Source organism: Sciurus vulgaris, assembly GCF_902686455.1.
Source record: "Sciurus vulgaris genome assembly, chromosome: 16".
Classification (NCBI taxonomy): Eukaryota; Metazoa; Chordata; class Mammalia; order Rodentia; family Sciuridae; genus Sciurus; species Sciurus vulgaris.
In genome coordinates this window covers 11,416,121-11,435,544 of record NC_136477.1, presented here as the reverse complement: position 1 = coordinate 11,435,544, position 19,424 = coordinate 11,416,121, and the positions used below count along the sequence as shown (strand labels likewise).

Sequence of the window (19,424 nt, the reverse complement as noted above, 5' to 3'; positions counted from 1 at the left end):
CTCAGTGGTAGAGCTCGCTCTTGTCCAGCAGGTGTGAGACCCTGGGCTTGACGCCCAGAACTACAAGAAACAAAAACCCAACCACCAAAAAATGAATTACCAAGGACAAAATTTTACTTTCTCAAAACACCCAAAGGAAATGTCATACCCATACCAACCAGTCCACATAACTCAAGTACAAATCTTATAAAACTATTTTAAGCACCCTCTTTAAAAAAAAAAAAAAAAAATCACACGGTCCTCTATGGCTACCGATCAGGTTTACTACCATAATTTACTACACTCCTCTTTGACAACAGGTATATTTGTGTTGTCAGTTAAGAAAGCATTTACATACAAAACCATGCTTTAATTAAAAAAAAACCTCCAATATATGCAATAAAAGTAAAATTTGAGGAAAAAAATTCTTGAAGCTGTATATACTTCATAACACATGCATGTCTAATGAATAACTTGGCAAAATATAGAGTCAGTCTCATCCACAATGGCAATGGGATATTTTAATATATTTTGGTAAATAAAAGACATTTGTCAGCATACAAGTTGCTTGAACATATTCAATAAAATATCACTAAGAAACACACAGAAATTCTGCTTGAGGAAAAGACTTTAATATTTTTAATCACAGAGAATAAAACATAACTAAAAATGAACAGAATGACTATGCTCTGCTGTGAGGACAGGAAAACACCCAGCACCTTCCATCTAGTCTCTTCAGACGGGAGCCGCCGTGATCACCTTACCACGCAATGGAGAAAAGTTTTTGGTGTGTTGTGGGCGGGGGTTTGAAGCAGGGCCTCAGCAGGGCTCCACCACTGAGCTTCTGCCCCCGCCCCTCGTCTGGCTCTTTTTGTTGGCATCACTGAAGCTGCCACCCACGCGGGAGCAGAGCAACTATCACTGAAAACATATTTACATGCAAATCAGACCTTGTAGCAATGCAACCTATAGAGGAGGGAGAGTATTTCCAAGAACGAGTGTCTAAATTGGCTGCCTGATAGACATATTAGGGTTTGTGGGAAAATTCCAACTGAGGGTATTTCATGTAGAACTGCTACAGAAATTTATAGGAAACTTCGCCTCCGAGAACAGGGAAACCAAAAAAATTTTCTTAAGTTGTAGGTGAACACAATATCTTTATTTTCATGTGGTGCTGAGAATTGAACCCAGTGCCTCACATGTGCAAGTCAAGCGCTCTACCACTGAGCCCCAGCCCCAGCCCCAAATCAACTGGTTTTGAAGATGATTTTGATTGGCACGATTACCAAGCAGGAAAATGGGCTGGCAGTAGGTGTCTGCATGGCCCATATGCTTCTGTCTCCAAATGGGGTGACTTCAAAACCTGATAAATGCCTCTTCATTTCTTCCTTCCAATTCTCATCCAAGTTTAGACTACTGGCAACTTCTAACATGGCACCATAAGGGGAATACATTCTGCAAAAATCTTCCCACAATGAAGTCATCACAATCTAACACCAACTCTAAATTTATTGTTTAATCACAGGTATCTATCATTCAAAGTGAACTATCCAAATAGCCAGAGATAGCAACAAACAGTAAAAGGCAAAAGACAAAAATAAGAACCCACATGAGACTATGATAAATTTTACATACTTAGTAAATGAAATAAACGTCTATGTACTTTTTTCACTTTTTTTTTTTTTTTTTTTTAAACAAAGCAGTTTTCCCCATAAGAAATGGTGGAATACATAGGTGGAGGGGGGATATCTAAACCCACCACATGACCAGTAAAAAATTCCAACAAAACTTTTTTTTAGTCACCTACTAAACACACAATAAAAAACTACATAAAAATCAAACTTCTCTGTATATCAGAAACAGTTCAATCTACCCAGAGGTCCCACACAATTCAAAATAGATAAAATTTTATTAAGTAACTTAAAAACACTACCTATAAAACTCTTGTACTGTTCCTTTGAAAGTACTCATAAAATTATCAAACCTCAATGATTCTTTGTGGAAATAAGTAGTAAAAATTCCAAGTATAGAGATCTACATTAAGAATGAGTTACTAATGAAGAAAATCAATATAAGCTAGGTGCAGTGGCCCATGCCTATTAATCCCAGCAATTCAGTAGGCTGAGGCAGGACCACAAGTTCAAGAACAGCCTTGGTAACTCAGCAAGACCCTGTCTTAGAATCTTAAAATAAAAAGGGCCAGGAATGTAGCCCAGTGGTAGAGCACTCCTGGGTGCAGCCCCCACTTCTGTATTAAACAAAAAACAAAAACAAAAACAAAAACAAAACAAAAATAAAAAAAAGAAAAAAGGGAAAAGAATGAAAGAGGAAGGTAGATAAGCATATCAGTTTACACCTTTAATAATATTTTCTTTAGGATGTAAATTTTCTGGAGTATTATATAGGTATTTGCATCAGGCTTTGCACATTATCTTAATATGCATGATTTCTCTAATATAGGAGTTTTTATAAGACTTTCAAAGTAATGTTAAAATTGAAAACATTCTTCTGTTTCTTACACTTCCAGGTCTTTAATGCAGGAAGAATTCCTTCTCCCTTCCTTTGCCACAGTGAATACTGAGCCAGGGGCCTTGGGCCTGGTAAGCGAGCACTCCAACAAGCCGAGCTACGCTCAGCCCCTAGTGCGCACGTTGCATGTTCCCATAAGGAGATGAGCTCTGCACACTGCTTGTATTCTCCACGTCTTCTTTCATGGCTTTGACCTGAAGTGGGACAACAAAAGGCACTACAGGGTCCTTGGCACTTACAGGGTCTCTGACCAGCGTGCATTCTCAATGTGCTAGAGCGGCACTCAACAAAGCTTTCCCACATTCCTCACACAGGGCCTCACCCAGTTAAGTGTTCCTTTAGGTTTTGAAAGGGACTGTAAGGAATGAAGGCTTTCCCACACTCAGGGTGTTTGTGCAGGTCTTCTTTCAGCAGGAGTTCTTTCATGAGTTCTTTCATGTATCTGAAGGGTACTGGAGCGGCTGAAGGCTTTCCCACACTTTTTACACTCATAGGGTTTTTCTCCAGTGTGAGTCCTTTTGTGTTTTTGAAAGGTACTAGAACAACTGAATGCCTTCCCACATTCTTGACATACGTAGGGTTTCTCTCCAGTATGAGTTCTTCTATGTATCTGAAAGGAACTGGAACAACCGAAGACTTTCCCACATTCCTGACATTCGTAGGGTTTCTCTTTGGTGTGAGTTCTCGCATGTATTTGAAAAACACTGGAGCGGCTGAAGGCTTTACCACACTTTGTACATTCATAGGGTTTTTCTCCAGTGTGAATCCTTTGGTGTCTTTGAAAAGAACTATGGCAGCTGAAGGCTTTCCCACACTCCTTACATTCATAGGGTTTCTCTCCGGTGTGAGTTCTTTTATGTATTCCAAAGGAACTGGAACTACTGAATGCTTTGCCACATTGTTTACATTCATAGGGCTTCTCTCCTGTGTGAATGCGTTCATGCATTTGCAGGTAACAGGAACGACTGAAGGCTTTCCCACACTTTTTACACTCAAAGGGTTTCTCTCCTGTATGAGTTTTTTCATGTCTTTGAAAAGAACTTGGACAATTGAAGGCTTTCCCACACTCCTTACATTCATAGGGTCTCTCTCCAGTGTGAGTTCTTTCATGGATTCTAAAGGAACTGGGATTACTTAAGGTTTTCCCACATTGTTTACACTCATAGAGTTTCTCGCCAGTGTGTAGTTTTTCATGTATTTGAAATGAAATAAGACTAATGAATGCCTTTCCACAGTCCTTACATTTATAAGGCCCATCTCCAGTGTGCCTTATCATATGCCTCTGAAAGGTCGAGAGAGAAACGAAGGTTTTCCCACATTCCTTACACTCACAGTATGTGTTCTTTCTAGTATGAGTTCTTTCATGTACTCGAAGAGAACTGGAACGAGCAAAGGCTTTACCACACTGTTTACACTCAAACGGTTTTTCTCCAGTGTGAGTTCTTTTATGTCTTCGAAAATCACTGGGACATCTGAAGGCTTTCCCACAATCCTTACATTCATAGGGTTTCTCTCCAGTATGAATCCTTTTATGTATTTGGAAGGACTTGGCAGTACTCAGACCTTTACCACATTGCTTACATTGATAAGGTTTCTTTTCAGGGTGAGTTTTTTCATGTATTTGACATAAATTGGTAGAATAAAAGGCTTTCCCACATATTTTACATTTACATTTATGAGCTTCATCTTCAGTGTGTGTTATCCTGTGTCTTTGAAAGCTTGCAAGGGAAATAAAGAATTTTCCACATTCTTTACATTCATACGGTTTCTCTCCAGTGTGATGATATCTGTAGGCCTTTATGCGCTGCTTACCCTGACGTGACTTCTTTCCATCCTGAGAGTCATGTGTTTTTTGCCCAGTGTGAGCTCTCAGGTGCTTATTAGGGGACGAATGACTTGTGACCCCCTCTTCACATGTGGTGCTGTCATGGGGTTCAACTCCACTTGTTTCTGTGGGGGGATTAAGATTTGGAATCTGGCTGCAGGTTTCTTCATACTGACTACCTTCTTCACTTTCACAGACTCTCTCTGCCAGATGACTTCTGAAAAAAAGGAAAAGTAGTATTAACCATTTGTTTCTTAATAATTTTATATTTATTAATAGGAATTATACTTACATATTATTATAAGGGAAATGAGGGCTTTATTCACTCTCAAAATTGCTTGAGCATGAATTGATCAAATGCTCTGCAAGGGGGCTTGATCATAGCTATTATCAAAACAGTAATATTGACAGATGGAATTTTTAAATATGGTGATACACAGTGAACTACGAACTATGTAACATGTAAGTATGTGGATTCTGGATAAAATTTTTGAAGGACAAAGAAACTTAAAGCTGGGCTTATTTGTTCTGTTTCTTTGTTTTTATATTTCCATGAGTTAGGCATGATGATTTATGCCTGTAGTCCCAGCTACTCTGGAGGTTAAGGCAAGAGGGTTGCTTAAACCCACAAGTTTTTTAAACAGCCTGGACAACATAACAACAACAAGGTTTTCATTAAAAATAAAATAAAATTTTAAAACATGCTATATTTCTCCCCAAGAACACTGCCTTCCTTTGTGAACACAAAGTACCTTAGGTGTCTCTCATTCGTAGGGTTGTTCTCCAGTATGAATTCTTTTAAGTATTTAGAATAACTTGAATTTTTGCAATGATCTTCAATATGCTGGTCTTTCCATTTTATTCCTAAAATGTAGAACCAGAAAATTATGAGTAAAATATTTAGAAATTTTATAGCACACTAAGACCCTGCTGATTTATTTTATTTACCAAAGCATTCCCTTTCCATATTCTAAACCACTGAACACCACTGATGATAAAGAAACACTCATTCTTTAAATGACTAAGGGAAGGAATGTTGTTATCCTTACCAACGAAGGTCAGGTTCCTGAAGGTTTCCCACATCACATCTCTGTATAGATTCCTCTGGGAAAGATCCAACAAAGCCCACTCCTCCTGCGTGAAGTTCACAGCCACATTCTCAAAGGTCACTGGGTCCTAAAACATCCCACATGTATGTAAAGGAGGAAGGGTGAGACAGACAGCACTGGGATTCATAAGTTCACAATTCTGGTCTCCAAACATGTATTTTTATGACTTGGTCATCAGACCCTTCCACATAGCAATTGAGATGACAAATGAATTACTCATAGGGCAAAGCAGAACAGGAACACTACCCCGTGGACGGTGGGTTCCAGAGTAGGATGTGTGGCTCAGCCACCTCTAATTTCTCTTTGTAGAGTTGTCTAGTACCAGTTATAACAAAAACTACTACCTGGCCTACAGAAGGATTTAGTGCTCTAGTACTGAGACCGTGTTTCCTTTGAAATCCCTGCTCATGACCTTCAATCTTTGCTGATATCAGCCTAAATGATAAAGAGTAGCTCACTCTGCCTAAAATGTTTATGAAAACAACATAGAATTTGCTGTACTCTCATTTTCCTTCAGATTTTGGAATTTTGTTATGTGCTGGTGCATACACAACAAGTTGCCTAAAATCACTCTTTTAAGTGCAAGAAGCACTTCCCTGGGTGAAAATACGTTATGCATATTCAGTGTATTACATGGAAAGTTGGCCCAACTAAGTGATTACAGTGAGAGGACACTGGAAACTGGTACCTGGTCTCCCCTAGTCCAAATTAATTAAGCACTAAAGAACACTAATGAAAAATATTTCACCAAGCTAACGGAAATTTTGATAAATTTTAATTGGGCAATGTCAAATGAGAATGAAAAACGGTGAAGGGTAGTACATGTTGTTAGAATTCAATGTCATCAAGATGTCACCTATTACAAGGGCCTATAAATTTTATAAATCCCAAAACAGACATCATAGGAGTCAAAAAAACTACTTTTCAAAATTTAATAGAAGTAATGAATGTTATAGTTCAGTGGTACAGTGCTTGCCTAGCATGCATGGAGGCCCTGGTTAATTCCCCTGCCCCCCAATAAAGGAACATCTAAAAATGGCCAAATTCATCTAATCAAGAATGTGATAGGGCTGGGGTTGTGGCTCAGTGGTAAAGCACTTGCCTAGTATACATGAAGCACTGGGTTTGATTTCTCAGCACTACATATAAATAAATGAATAAAATAAAGGCCTATCAACATCTAAAAAAATTTTTTGGGGGTGGTGCTGGGGATTGAACTCTAAAAATTTTTTTTTAAAAAATAAGAAACCCACTTAAAAAAAAAAAAAAAAAAGAAAGTGATAGGAGAAGCATAGTGGCACATGCCTTTGGTTTCGGCATGTTGGGAGGACTGCTTTTGTCTCAGGATTGGAGGCCAGCCTGGACAACTGAGAAAGACCTTGTCTCAAAAATAAATAAATAAATAAAAACCCAAAGGAACTGGGGTACATTCAGTGACAGAGCATGTATTTAGTATGTGTGAGGCCATGGGGTTCATCTTCAGCACACACAAAAAATTAAGTAATGAATTAAGCTTGGAAAAGAACATAATTTGTGTATTTTACTTTCTTTGTGGCAATCTGAGTTTTAACCTACTTGGCAACAAATACAGAACAACACCAGTCACAGCACGAGCTCCCCAGCAAGTGCGGAACAAAGTGCATGCCAGCCACCAGGCAGAGCAGGGCAGCAGGCTCAAGCAGGCATGAAAGACCTTGAGAGGGAGGAAGGAAGTCTGACTGGGATTTTCCTTGAGGTTAAGGGGTGAGCTAGTGTGAGGTCAAGCTTACAAGGACTAACTATCCTGTCCCTGAGAAAAGAGGAGCAAACTAGCTTTCCTATCACCATATCCAGATGTGGGGCACAAGGGGATGAAGGAGGTTTGAGGTCTACAAGTTGTCGGTAGGTCTGGCGGCATGGCTGGGTGGTAGAATGCTTGCTTAGCAAGCCCAAGGTCCTGGGCTCCATCCCCAGGCCCCACAAAAAAAGAAAAAGGAAAAAAAGTTATCAGTTAAAATCAAAAAGTGAAGTCAGATAGTTCTCAGTTCCACTACGGCCTCTAATGACACAGACAGTAATACTCACATCCAGAGAACAAGACAGCAAACAAGTTGTAAATCAGCAACTCTTCTTACATCCATTAGAGAAATGTATTTACAGGAAAACTGCTGTCCCCAAATGAAGAGACAGAGACAAAGACCCATAAAATACAACTTGCTAGAGCAGAAACCTCTGCAAAGAACAGTTACCAGGGTAGGAAAAACTAAACTGTTATTGGTGAACTGCTAGAAGCTGAGTAGGATAAGCTTCAGAAGTAAAAAAAAAAAACAAAATCATGGGGACCAATCGTGGGGTGGACAGCCCCTTTATTTTACCTCCAGAAATCCTACCAGGTGTCCCCAGAGAAGATCAGAGAAAAATCACTGCCTGCTTCAGCAGGGGTGGGAAATGTAGCCATTCTGAAAGATGTCCAAGGAACTGGGTTTGTTTTAATAAACCCTTCCTCTGAGAGAAACTATAGGGCTAGAAATACAGCTCAATAGTAGAGAACACTGCAGAAACAAACAAAAACTATAGCCACCCCTCAGTATCCACTGGGGATCACTTCTAGGACCCCCCACCATCCCCTGCTCAATGCTAAAATATATTTTATATGAAATGGCATAGTGTTTGCACAGCCTCCAGTAGACTTTAAATTGTCTCTGGATGACTTACAACAGCTACTACGATGTACATGTTATATATAAATAGTTGTTCTACTGTAGTATAACTCCATAAACCCTACCAGAATGTTTAGAAGACAATTACAAACAACCAAACATAATCAGTACAATATTATGATTTGGATGTGAGGTGTCCCCCAAAAGCTTATATGTGAGAGAATGCAAGAAGGTTCAAAGGAGAAATGATTGGGTTGTGAGAGTCTTAACCCAAGTAGTGATATAATTTCTTCATCGGGATTAACTGAGTGGTAACTGAAGAGATAGGATGTGGCTGGAGAAGGTGGGAATTAGGGTGTGGTTTTGGGTATATATTTGTATCTGGAGAATGCACACTCTCTGCTTTCTGATCACCATGTGAGCTGCTTCCCTCTGCCTCACCTTGAGCCCTGAGGAATGGATCCAGCCTTCTATGGACTAAGAGCTCTGTAACCGAGAATTCTCAAATAAACATTTCCTTCTCTACAATTGTGCTGGTCGGGTCCTTTGGTCACAGCAGCAAAAAAGCTGGCTAAAATAAACAGAAAGGATTTTCCCCCCAAATATTTTCTACCCCCTGATGTTTGAATCTGCAGGCACAAAACTTACAGATACTGAGGGCTGACCACATGTCCCAAAACCTAACAGAGATGTGACCAGGACCAAACCTTCTAATTTGCTCTAACTTTCCTGTAGCAACTAAGGAGGGTGGAAGACTAAGAAGTACTTAAGAAAGTCACAACCCAGGAACACAGGTTTCCTAAAAATGAGGCCAAATCATAGGTCAATGGAATGTTTTGCCGCCCTCCACACCATACCACCACAGCAACAAGGCTCCTGTACAGAGCAAAACACAAATGAAAGAAATGCACAGCTCACAGCTTATGTGCAAAGTCTCTTGGGGTACAGAAACAAATTGGATTACACTGATGAAGTAGACTAATTTCTAGAAACAAAAGAATCTGAGCCTACCTACATTTAATAAGAACTGTGCAGCAATAATCAAAACCCTGTGATGATTCAAATGTGTGTGTCCCCTTCCATAATTTATGATGAAACTTAACCCCCCAAACAACAGTATGAAGAGGTGGCACCTTTAGGAAGTAATTGGACCACAAGGACTGTGACTTTCTGAAGGGATTAGTCCCTTATGAGATGACTGGAGAGAGTCAGGAAGGCCCTTTGCCCTTCTGGCCTTTCACTGCATAAGGACACAGCAACAAGGTGCCACCTTGGGAGCAGAGACAAGACTTTCAATAAACACCTAACCCCCAGTTCCTGATCTTAGACTTCCCTACCTCCAAAACTGTCATAAATACATTTCTGTTATTTATAAATCACCAAATCTCCAGTAGAGCAGAGGAAGGGGAACAGGGGGAGGGAGGAGGAAGAGAAAGAGGTGGCACTAGGGACTGAAATGGAGCAAATTAAATTCTATGCATGTATGTAAAAAATGAACCCCACTATTGTGCATAAGTACAATGCACTAATAAAAACATTTAGAAAATAAATCTGCCCTGATAACAAAGACAAAGACTTTCCAAGAAAGAAAAGTGCAGAGAAGTGTGCCTTATGAATACTGGTGGAAATAAACTCAAATACTCAAAGATGTGATAATCGAACAGTGCAGCTGGGGCTGGGGTTGTAGCTCAGTGGTAGAGTGATAGCCTAGCATGTGTGAAGCCCTGGGTTCGATACTCAGCACCATGTAAAGATAGATAAAGGTATTGTGTCCCTCCACAACTAAAAAAAATGCACACACACAAAACAACAACATAAAACAAACAGTGTAATGGCATAAAAACAGAGAATGGACCAAAGGAAAAGAAAGCCCAGAAGTTACCCTTACACATTCGGTAAAATGAGTTTTGACACAGGAACTAAGATCATACAATAGGAAAAGGGCAGTCTTGTAAAAAATGAGGTGCTGAGAAAACTAGACATCCACATGTAAAAGAATGAAACCTTACACCATGCACAAATGTGAAATCAAAATGGATCAAAGACCCACTACCCGCCCCCGCTCTCACACAAACATCAAAACTGATGAACCCACAGCCAGGCTAACAAAGAAAAAAGAAGGGTCATTGCCACCAATCCCACAGAGGTTAAAAAGACCATAAAAGGAATACGATGGCTGGGCAGAGTATTCCATGCCTGTAATCCTAGCACCTTGGAAGGCTGAGGCAAGAGAATTTCAAGTTCAAAGCCAGCCTCAACAACAGCAAGACCCTGTCTCAAAATAAAGAAAAATTAAAAAATAAAAAAAGGGCTGGGAATGTGGCTCAGCAGTAAAGTGTCCCTGAGTTCAGATCCCAGTACCAAAAAGGAAAAAAAGAAAAGGTGGGGGAATACTATGAATAACTCCATGTCTAAAAATTTGAAAACTTGGATTTCAAAAGTTGGACCAACTTCTTGAAGGAAACAATCTTCAGGCACACAGAGATATATAAACAACATGAACCAATCTATATGAATTTGAGAAACTGAATCAACACCTTATAATTTCAAAAAGTGAAGGCAGGACTCAGATGGTTTCACTGGTGAATTTTGCCAAAACCAAACACTGAAGAAAGAAATGACATCAATTCACTTACAATCTCTTCCAGAGACATTAACATTACCCTAATGGCAATATTAGATAAGAGACTTGACAAAAAGACAAAAAACAAAAAAAACCTCACAGCACGAACTCTCATAAATATGGACATAAAAATCAACAAATATCAGAAAACCTGAATCCAACAACATACAAAAAGAATTATATACCATAAAAGCCCAAAATCCAAAGAACAAATATAAAACTTCTATAGAACTAATAACAGATCATAGCAAGGTTGTACAACATCAGATTAACATAAAAAGTCAACAGTTGGGCTGGGGAGATAGCTCAGTTGGTAGAGTGCTTGCCTTACAAGCACAAGGCCCTGGGTTCAATCCCCAGCACCACAAAAACAAACAAAACAAAACAAAAAGTCAACAGTTTTCCTCTCCCTCTCCCTCCCTCTTCCCTGGTGCTAGGGATGGAATCCAGGCCATCATGCATGTTGGGCAAACCCTCTCTGCCACCAAGCTACTTCCCCAACCCAAAAGTTCTCTCAATATTACTGCACAGGGGTCTAAACCTTGACATGTGTTCTGGAAGGACATTAACATTCAGACCACAGCATCAATCTGGTGACATCTACATGATGAACACTATGAAATTCTAAATATGGCCTAAATAAACAAGATCAAAATAAATGGAGAGGTATTCCAAGTTCACTGACAGGAAGTCACAACACTGTCAGGATCTCCAGTTCTCCCATTCTGAACTACATTCAACACCATCTCAATTAGGATTATTCTAGCAAAGTATGTTATGAAAAAAACAAAACAAAACAAAACTAGAGTCAGTTTTTAGAAAACTAGAATCAAGGGTTAAGGCTGTAGCTCAGTGCGAGAACATGTGCCGAGTACATGTGAGGCCTAGGTTTGGTCCCCAACAAAGAAGGGTTTAAAGGGTTGGAGGGAACAACAGAAAACTAGAACTGCTTTTAAACTTTAGTGCTGAGGGCTGTCTTGGACAAGATGGCGCCTGGCAGTGAGCCAAAGGGCACTGGCTACCAAAATAAGGAGGTACCCAAAAAGGCTGCTTGCTTACTAGTTCCTTGGAGACTTATGACATGTTAACGCCAAGCTCAAGGATTGGCTATCTAGTATCATGCCGCACCTGGACAGCTCGTGATTTATATAGTGTTATGCTGGCATTCCTCTGCATGCTCTCCTGCGTGAGAAAAAGCTTTGCTATAATTGGCTGATAAGCTAGGAGGAGAGGGGGAGGAGAGAGGGAGAGAGAGGGAGAAGGGAGATAGTGGTAGAACAAAGAAGACAGAGAAACAGGGAGGACGCAATAAATCTCGTCAACTAAAGATTGGTGGTGTCTCCTTTCTCTGTGCTGGTTCCGCTAGACGGAATACTTTAGAATCAAAGTTTGTATGGAAAGGTAAAAGATTCCAAATTACCAACACAATATACTTGAGAATAAAGTTGTATTGACAACCTGATGTCAAAAATTACTATCAAAGAGTCCCAGAATAACCAATACAATCCTTAGCAGAAGAAGTGAAGCAGGAGGCATCACAATACCAGATCTTAAACTGTACTACAGAGCAAGAGTAACAAAAATGACATACTGGCACCAAAATAGTAGATCAATAGTACAAATAGAAGACACAGAGACAAACCCACATAAATATGATTATCTCATACTAGACAAAGGGGCCAAAACATACATTGGAGAAAAGATAGCCTATTCAATAAACTGGTGCTGGGAAAACTGGAAATCCATATGTAACAAAATGAAATGAAACCTCTATCTCTCACCCTGCACAAAAATCAACTCAAAGTGGATCAAAGACAGGCACTAGACAGAGACCCTGCACCGACCGGGGGGTGGGGGGGGGGGGTGGGGGGGGGAGATAGCTCAGTCGGTAGAGTTCTTGCCTTGCAGCACAAGGCCCTGGGTTTGATCCCCAGCACCCAAAAAAATAAATAAATAAATAAAAATAAATGGGACGGATTCAAACTAAAAAGCTTCTTCTCAGCAAAGGAAACAATAACACGAAGAGAGAGTCTACAGAATGGGAGAAAATCTTTACCACACGCACCTCAGATAGAACTCTACCCTCCAGAATACATAAAGAACTTAAAAAAAAATGTAACACCAAAAAACCAAATAACCCAATCAATAAATGGGTTAAGGAACTGAATACCACTTCACAGAAGAAATATAATCAATCAACAAACATATGAAAAAATGTGCATCATCTCCAGCAATTAGACAAATGCAAATCAAAACTAAGATTTCATCTCACACCAGTCAGAATGGCAATTATCAAGAATACAAGCAATAATAAGTGTTGGTGAGGATGTGTACACTCATACATTGCTGGTGGAACTGCAGATTGGTGCAACCACTCTGGAAAGCAGTATGGAGATTTCTCAGAAAACTTGGAATGGAACCATCATTTGACCCAGCTATCCCACTCCTTGTTTTATACCCAAAGGACCTAAAATCTGCATACTACAGTGACATGGTACATATACAGAATGATACATATTACTCAGCCTTAAAGAAAAATGAAATTATGGCATCTGCAGGTAAATAGATAGAACTAGAGAATATCAGGCTAAGTGAAATAAACCAATTTCAAAAAACAAAGGCCAAATATTTTCTCTGATAATCGGATGCTGATCCACAGTGGGAGGTGGGTAGGGAAAAATGAAGGAACTTTGGATTATGCAGAGGGAATGAGGGGAGGGGTAGGGTGGTGGGATGGGAAGGACAGTAGAATGAGGCCGAATTATTACCCTATATACATGTATGATCACACCACTGGTGTGACTCGGCACCTTGTACAGCCAGAGGAATGAGAAGTTGAGCTCCATTTGTGTACAATATGTCAAAATAAATTCTACTGTCATGTATAACCAATTAGAACAAATAAAAAAAATTTAAATATTATTTGGTCATTAAAAAGATATGAGTATCAAGTCACAAAGTCAGAGGGACCTTAAATGCTTATTACTAACTGCAAGAAGACAATGCAAAACGCCTGCCTTACAGCATGATTCCAAGTAGAGCACCGCAGAGACATTAAAAAAAAAAAAAAAAATTCAGGGGTTGCCAGGGTATTTACTGGGGGATGGGGGGAGTAGTAATGGAGGAAGGGAAGGGTGATAGAGCACAGGGAATTCATTTTTAGGACAGTAAAGTTATGATACTGATGGTGGGTACACGACACACATATTTGTCAAAACTTACAGAACTAAATGAAGCAAGGAGTCAATCCTAAAGTAAAGTATGGATTTACATGAATGATGATGTATTTGTTAATTCTCACCATCAAACATAATATATTAATTCATAACTAACAAATACACTACACATATACAAGATATTAAAAATGGGAAACTATAAGCCATGAAGAAAGGATTATCTGCTCAACTTTTCTGTAAAATTAAAAAAGCTCTGAAAAAATAGTTCAACTGTGCAAAAAAGAAACCTGACACATACTATTATACAGAGGATGTTATAATTTGCATAAAACATGCAAAAATAAGATACTGAAAAAGAAATGCATACACAGGTTATAAAACCAGCAAGATAAACATGGAGATTATCTAAGAATTTATAAGACTGGCTCCATCTAGAGAGAGGAGATGCAGCCTTCAGGCATCATTTCAATGGGGTGTGTGGTGGGAAGGTGTTTTCTAAGTCTCAGTCTGGCTGCAATTACACAGATGTTTCCTTTTGGGGGCACAGGGGTTAACTGGAGATTGAACCCAAGGACACTCTACCACTGAGATACATCCCTTGCCCTTTTTATTTTTTAAATTTTGAGACAGGGTCTTGCTAGGTTGCTGAGGCTGACCTTGAACTTGCAATCCTCCTGCCTCAAACTCCTGAATCACTGGAATTACAGGCATGTACCACAGTGCCCCACTGCTGTTCCCTTTTTGATGTTTCTATGGACTATGTAATTGTTTTATATATATTCATATTTAATATTTTTAGTAAGCTTCCAGAATACAAACTCAATACAAATAAATCCCAGTGGTGGCTACAGGCAGTCTGAAACACCTGCAGAGGAGACTCCCCAGCAAGAACCAATGACTTGGGCTGGGGTTGTGGCTCAGTGGTAGAGCATTTGCCTGGCACGTGTGAGGCCCTGGGTTCGATCCTCTGTACCACAATAAATAAATGTCCATCAGCAACTTTAAAAAAAAAAAAAAAACAAACCAATGACTTCACATTTGTAAGTTCAAGATTGGCCTTGGGTTGGCCCCAGACCTCTTGATTCCCAGCCACTCACTCTAAAAAGAGAAATGGATGCACATAAATAATTTCTCTTATGGCACACAATAAAAGCACAGTATGTCTTTCAGGGAAAAAAAGGTAATTTCACTATTATTTCCATGATCAATAATTTAGTAAATAGTTGAACATGTCTACATGTTGCCACGCCCTGTTCCATATGATTCACTACATCTCTCAGTCCAGATAACAGGAAACAGAACAGTTATTCACTGCCACAAATTCTTCAACCTGCAGAGGAACTAACTTTTGGTGATTCTTTGCAATAAACAAATTCGTCTACCATGATATGTGTGTGTGTGTGTGTGTGTGTGTGTGTGTGTAAATGCATTCATTATCTGCAAACATCATGAAAGAGGGTATGTTCCTAGTTCTTTCCCCTGTGGCATTTTCAAGGTCAAGTCCAGGAATTCCATTTGAAATCCCCCAAAGAACACACCTGAGAGAGTGAACACACATACACTGGGGAAGAAAAGAGGTAAATGTGAATTTTTAACAAATGGAATATGAGTAGATATCTAACTTTTTTCTGAAACTGGATCTTTATTTTTGTCTTTTTGGAAATATCTTTCAATCACTACTGATAAAACAATGTTTCACAATTAATGAAAGTGACAAAGTTAGTGGTGGGGGGGGGGGGATTCTTTCCAGGTGACAAACCTGAGGAGGGACTATGTTGACCTGGAACACACATATATCTGAAACTAGTGTCAGGACAGACTACCCAGCAGAGGACTACACACTTCCATCCTGTTCAATGAAATGCTGTGTCCACCTTCCCAAGAGATCTGCCCCAGGTGTGACCAAAGTGCATTTTTTAAAAGGGAATATCATGCTCCAAACAGTCTGTCTTTATTTAATTTTATGTAGTGCTGAGGACTGAACCCAGTGGCCTCACATATCCTATGGAAGTGCTCTATCACTGGGCCACCAACCCTGCCCCCAAAGTGCATTCTTTTCAGGTTCCTGCACCACCTTCCTGGGGTGAGCTTTCCTTGTCCTCTTGGGGCAGTTTTCCTCCCTTCACCATCTTAAGGAATCACAAAAGGCAGTAATAATATTTGTCCTGTCACCTCCATACCAGCAATTGGCTGGTTGATCACCACTGGTTCTTGAGGAATGGAACCTGGGACTGTGAAATAAAAAAAAAGTTGACTGTCCCAAGCAGTTAAATAGGTAGATAAGAAAGACTACTGCCAGTCCCAGGACCTCCAGCTGCTCCTCCGAGAGGCCCCACACCCCGCACCTCACACTGTCCTGTAGGAGTGACTATGGGGCTAGCATTCACTAGACACCCCATGCTGGGTCAATCCGAGACCATTCAAAAACTCAGGACCAGGAAGACAGGAAGGTGAGCTGAGGACACATCACCTGTAACGTTTCCAAAGGGGACCCTCAACTCAAAGACAGCCTGCTTCAAATTATATTGTGTGCATGTGTAATAGGTAACAAATCCCATCGTTATGAACAACCACAACGCACGAATAAAAAATATGGAAAAGGAAAAAAAGGACATTCTGCTTAGGGGGAAAAAGGAGAGGCACAGGACCTTTCGCCCCTCCAGCAGAGCGTGGGGTAGTTATTCTCTGCTTAACTTTCAAGTGAAAAGTCCACAAACAAGGCTGGGGTTACAGCTCAGTGGTGGAGCGCTTGCCTGGCATGCGCGAGGCCCTGGGTTGCATCCGCCACACCGCAGAAAACAAAAAACAAACAGAAAACTGCGCGCACGTGCATACGGAAAGATCATTTTAGTTAATAACGGTGTGAGCCGGAGAGCGGGTTGGGTTTGGCAACATCCGAAGGATCGCGAAATCGAGGGATTCTCAGCCTCGAAGCCTCAGCGGCGGGCAGGCCCGGACGTCTGCTTCCGCTGAGATCGGAGGGCCTCTGGGGGCTCGGGCCCAGCGCTCCTCCCGCGCGCTCCCCACGCGCACTCGGGGCCCCCGCGGCCCTCCCGCCGCGCCGCACAGGCTGGGAGCCGCGGAGCTGCCCAGAGAGGGCTCCGCGCAGGGTCGCGACCGGGCTCCGGGGTCGCGGCTGCCAGCCCAGCCCCGCCCGGCCCGGCCCCACCCCGCGGGCCCGAGGGGACGGAGAAGGGAGCGGCCAGCGGTGGCCGCGGCCTCGGCCTCAGAGTGCGGAGCTGAGGCAGAAGGCCGGGCCGCCCGGTCGGGTGCGCGGGGTCACAGCCGCCCCTTCGCGGCGGCTTAGGACGCCGTACTCACCATTTTCCGGCCTCTAGGTTGTTCCGACGTCCCCTCACAGCTCCAGCGCAGGCCACAGGCCAACTGCCGACGCAGCACAGCTACACCGGCCCCCAAGGGCAACCGGAAAATGTAGAGACGTCCACGTACGTTCCGTGGCGTCCTTCCGCGGCGCTTTCCTGCGAAGTGCCTGATTGGACCGTCCATACGGCCCGCCCCCTTCTGAATGAATGACAGCGAGGAAGGAGGTCACGCATGTTGGCAGATTAGGCTTCCCCAGTGGGCCAGAGCGTGACTCTACCAGCAGCGTTCGGCTCCGTCAGAACTTGTTCCCCACCCTAGAACCCACCCTGGCTTCTCCGCACAGCTCCTGCGGAGTGGTCACAAGTGTGCGCAGAGAATCCGACTCTTTTTTCACATGGAATGAAGCCCTGTTCAATTTAAGAGGGGCGCCCAGATCAGGTCAAACTGGAATCGCAGGTTCCAGTGTCCTCGGAGGGTCAGAGGCTTGGCATAAGTCCCCCAGGCCTTTTAGAACTCTTCTGTTTACAACGAACACAAACATTTAAAAGTAACCTTTTCAAACCGGATAGGCGCGACAGCACACACCTGTACTCCCAGCTACTCCGGATGTTGACGCAGGAGGATGGCAATTTTGAAGCCAGCCTGAGCAAATTAGGAAAACCTGTCTTAAAAGAAAATAGAAGGGCTGGGGACATAGAACATCACAGTCCTAGACTAGGTACAGTGACTCTTATTCGACCAACAAGAAGCTATGTGCTCTTGTTATAAAGTCTGAGGCATGCAATTTACATTAGAAACTGGGTTGTTGTTTTTTTTAAACCCAGGGTCTCACGCATGTTAGCAAGTACTCTACCGTTAGCTATAGTCCCAAACTTGCAAGGCAATTTCTTATTGATAATTTTTGAAGGTGTTCCTAGTGAACTTTGAAATGTAAGTGGCTATGCTAGCCCTAAGGCAAATTGAATTCCTATTTTGCTGATGTAAGAAAAAATAAAAGGCTGTGTAAACTTTGGATGTCCATTGGAACTCAATGTGCTTTAAAATGGAATCAAAACTCCTGATGTATCTTTTATTGGAAACTGTTTGCTGAGATATTATAAATACACTCCTTTAATGTGTATGATTAATTTTTTTCAGTATATTCACTTGTACTTGCAATCTCACAAATTTAGAATATTTCCATCACCAGTAACAACCAAAGAAAACCCTGTATTCATTAACTATCCTTTCATTTTCCTTCAAACCCTACACAACCAGAATAGGATAGAGTTCCTATTCTGAACTTTAATATGAAAGGAATTAGATAATCTGGTATCTTTATGACCTACTTTTTCACCTAACAGAGTTTGATAGAGGAACATCTATACTGTGACAGGTGTCAGTACTTCATTTGTTTCTATGATGAATACTATTCCACTGTATAGATGTAGCCCATTGTGTTTACTCATTCATCCAGTAAACGACATGTGCTTTGTTTCTACCTTTTGGATATTATGAAGAATGTTGCCAACGTCATTCATGTACATGGTTTTCTGTGGACACGTGTTTACATTTCTCCAGAATCAAGGAGTTTAAGATCAACATAGTGGGCAACATGGTGAGAATCTCTTTTAAAATGGAGGGGGAAATGTTAGGGCAGGGATGTAGCTCTGTGGCAGATCACTTGCCTAGCTAGTACTAGGCCCTGGGTTTGTTCCTCAGACTGAAAAAAAAATTTAACTCTTTAAAAAGGGGTGAAGGGGACAGGGGCACCGAAACCACAAAACTGACCAAAATAGTCCTCTACTGACCAACACAGCTGGAGTTTCTTGCAAACAGGGTTAGCTCAACTTCATTCTTCCTTCTTTCTAGATAAGAATTATTATAACCAGTGATGTAATTAGGTTCAATGTACAGCATCCAGTATAGAGAAAATCTCCCTTCACTGACTAACAAAAACCCAAGTCTAAAAAGAATCCTTTTCAATGTTTTCTTACCAACTCTCCCTAGCCGCTTATGGTTTGTGGTCATTCTTATTACAACTCTTAACACTCTCCGACTACAATATTAATACTATTTAGTAAACAAGGGTTTTACTACTTACTAGACCCTAGATGAATTTGATGTAGATCTAATCTAGGGGAGTCAGAACATCAGGGAATACTCCTAACCTTGAGGGTTCAACATACAGACACATAATTTATACTCTCACACTGCCACGCACCGCTCCATGGAGTTTTC

The 19,424-nt window shown here is 41.2% G+C and overlaps 1 long non-coding RNA gene across 1 annotated transcript; it reads right to left on the bottom strand.

Moving 5' to 3' along the window:
* Window positions 1–601: 601 nt before the first annotated feature.
* On the bottom strand, window positions 602–17,359 carry LOC306646725. Its single transcript, XR_013759947.1, has 4 exons — window positions 17,202–17,359; window positions 5,383–5,509; window positions 5,086–5,197; window positions 602–4,550 (listed from the first exon to the last, which is right to left on the bottom strand). It is a non-coding gene; the product is annotated as an uncharacterized lncRNA (long non-coding RNA).
* Between the last annotated feature and the right edge of the window lie 2,065 nt (window positions 17,360–19,424).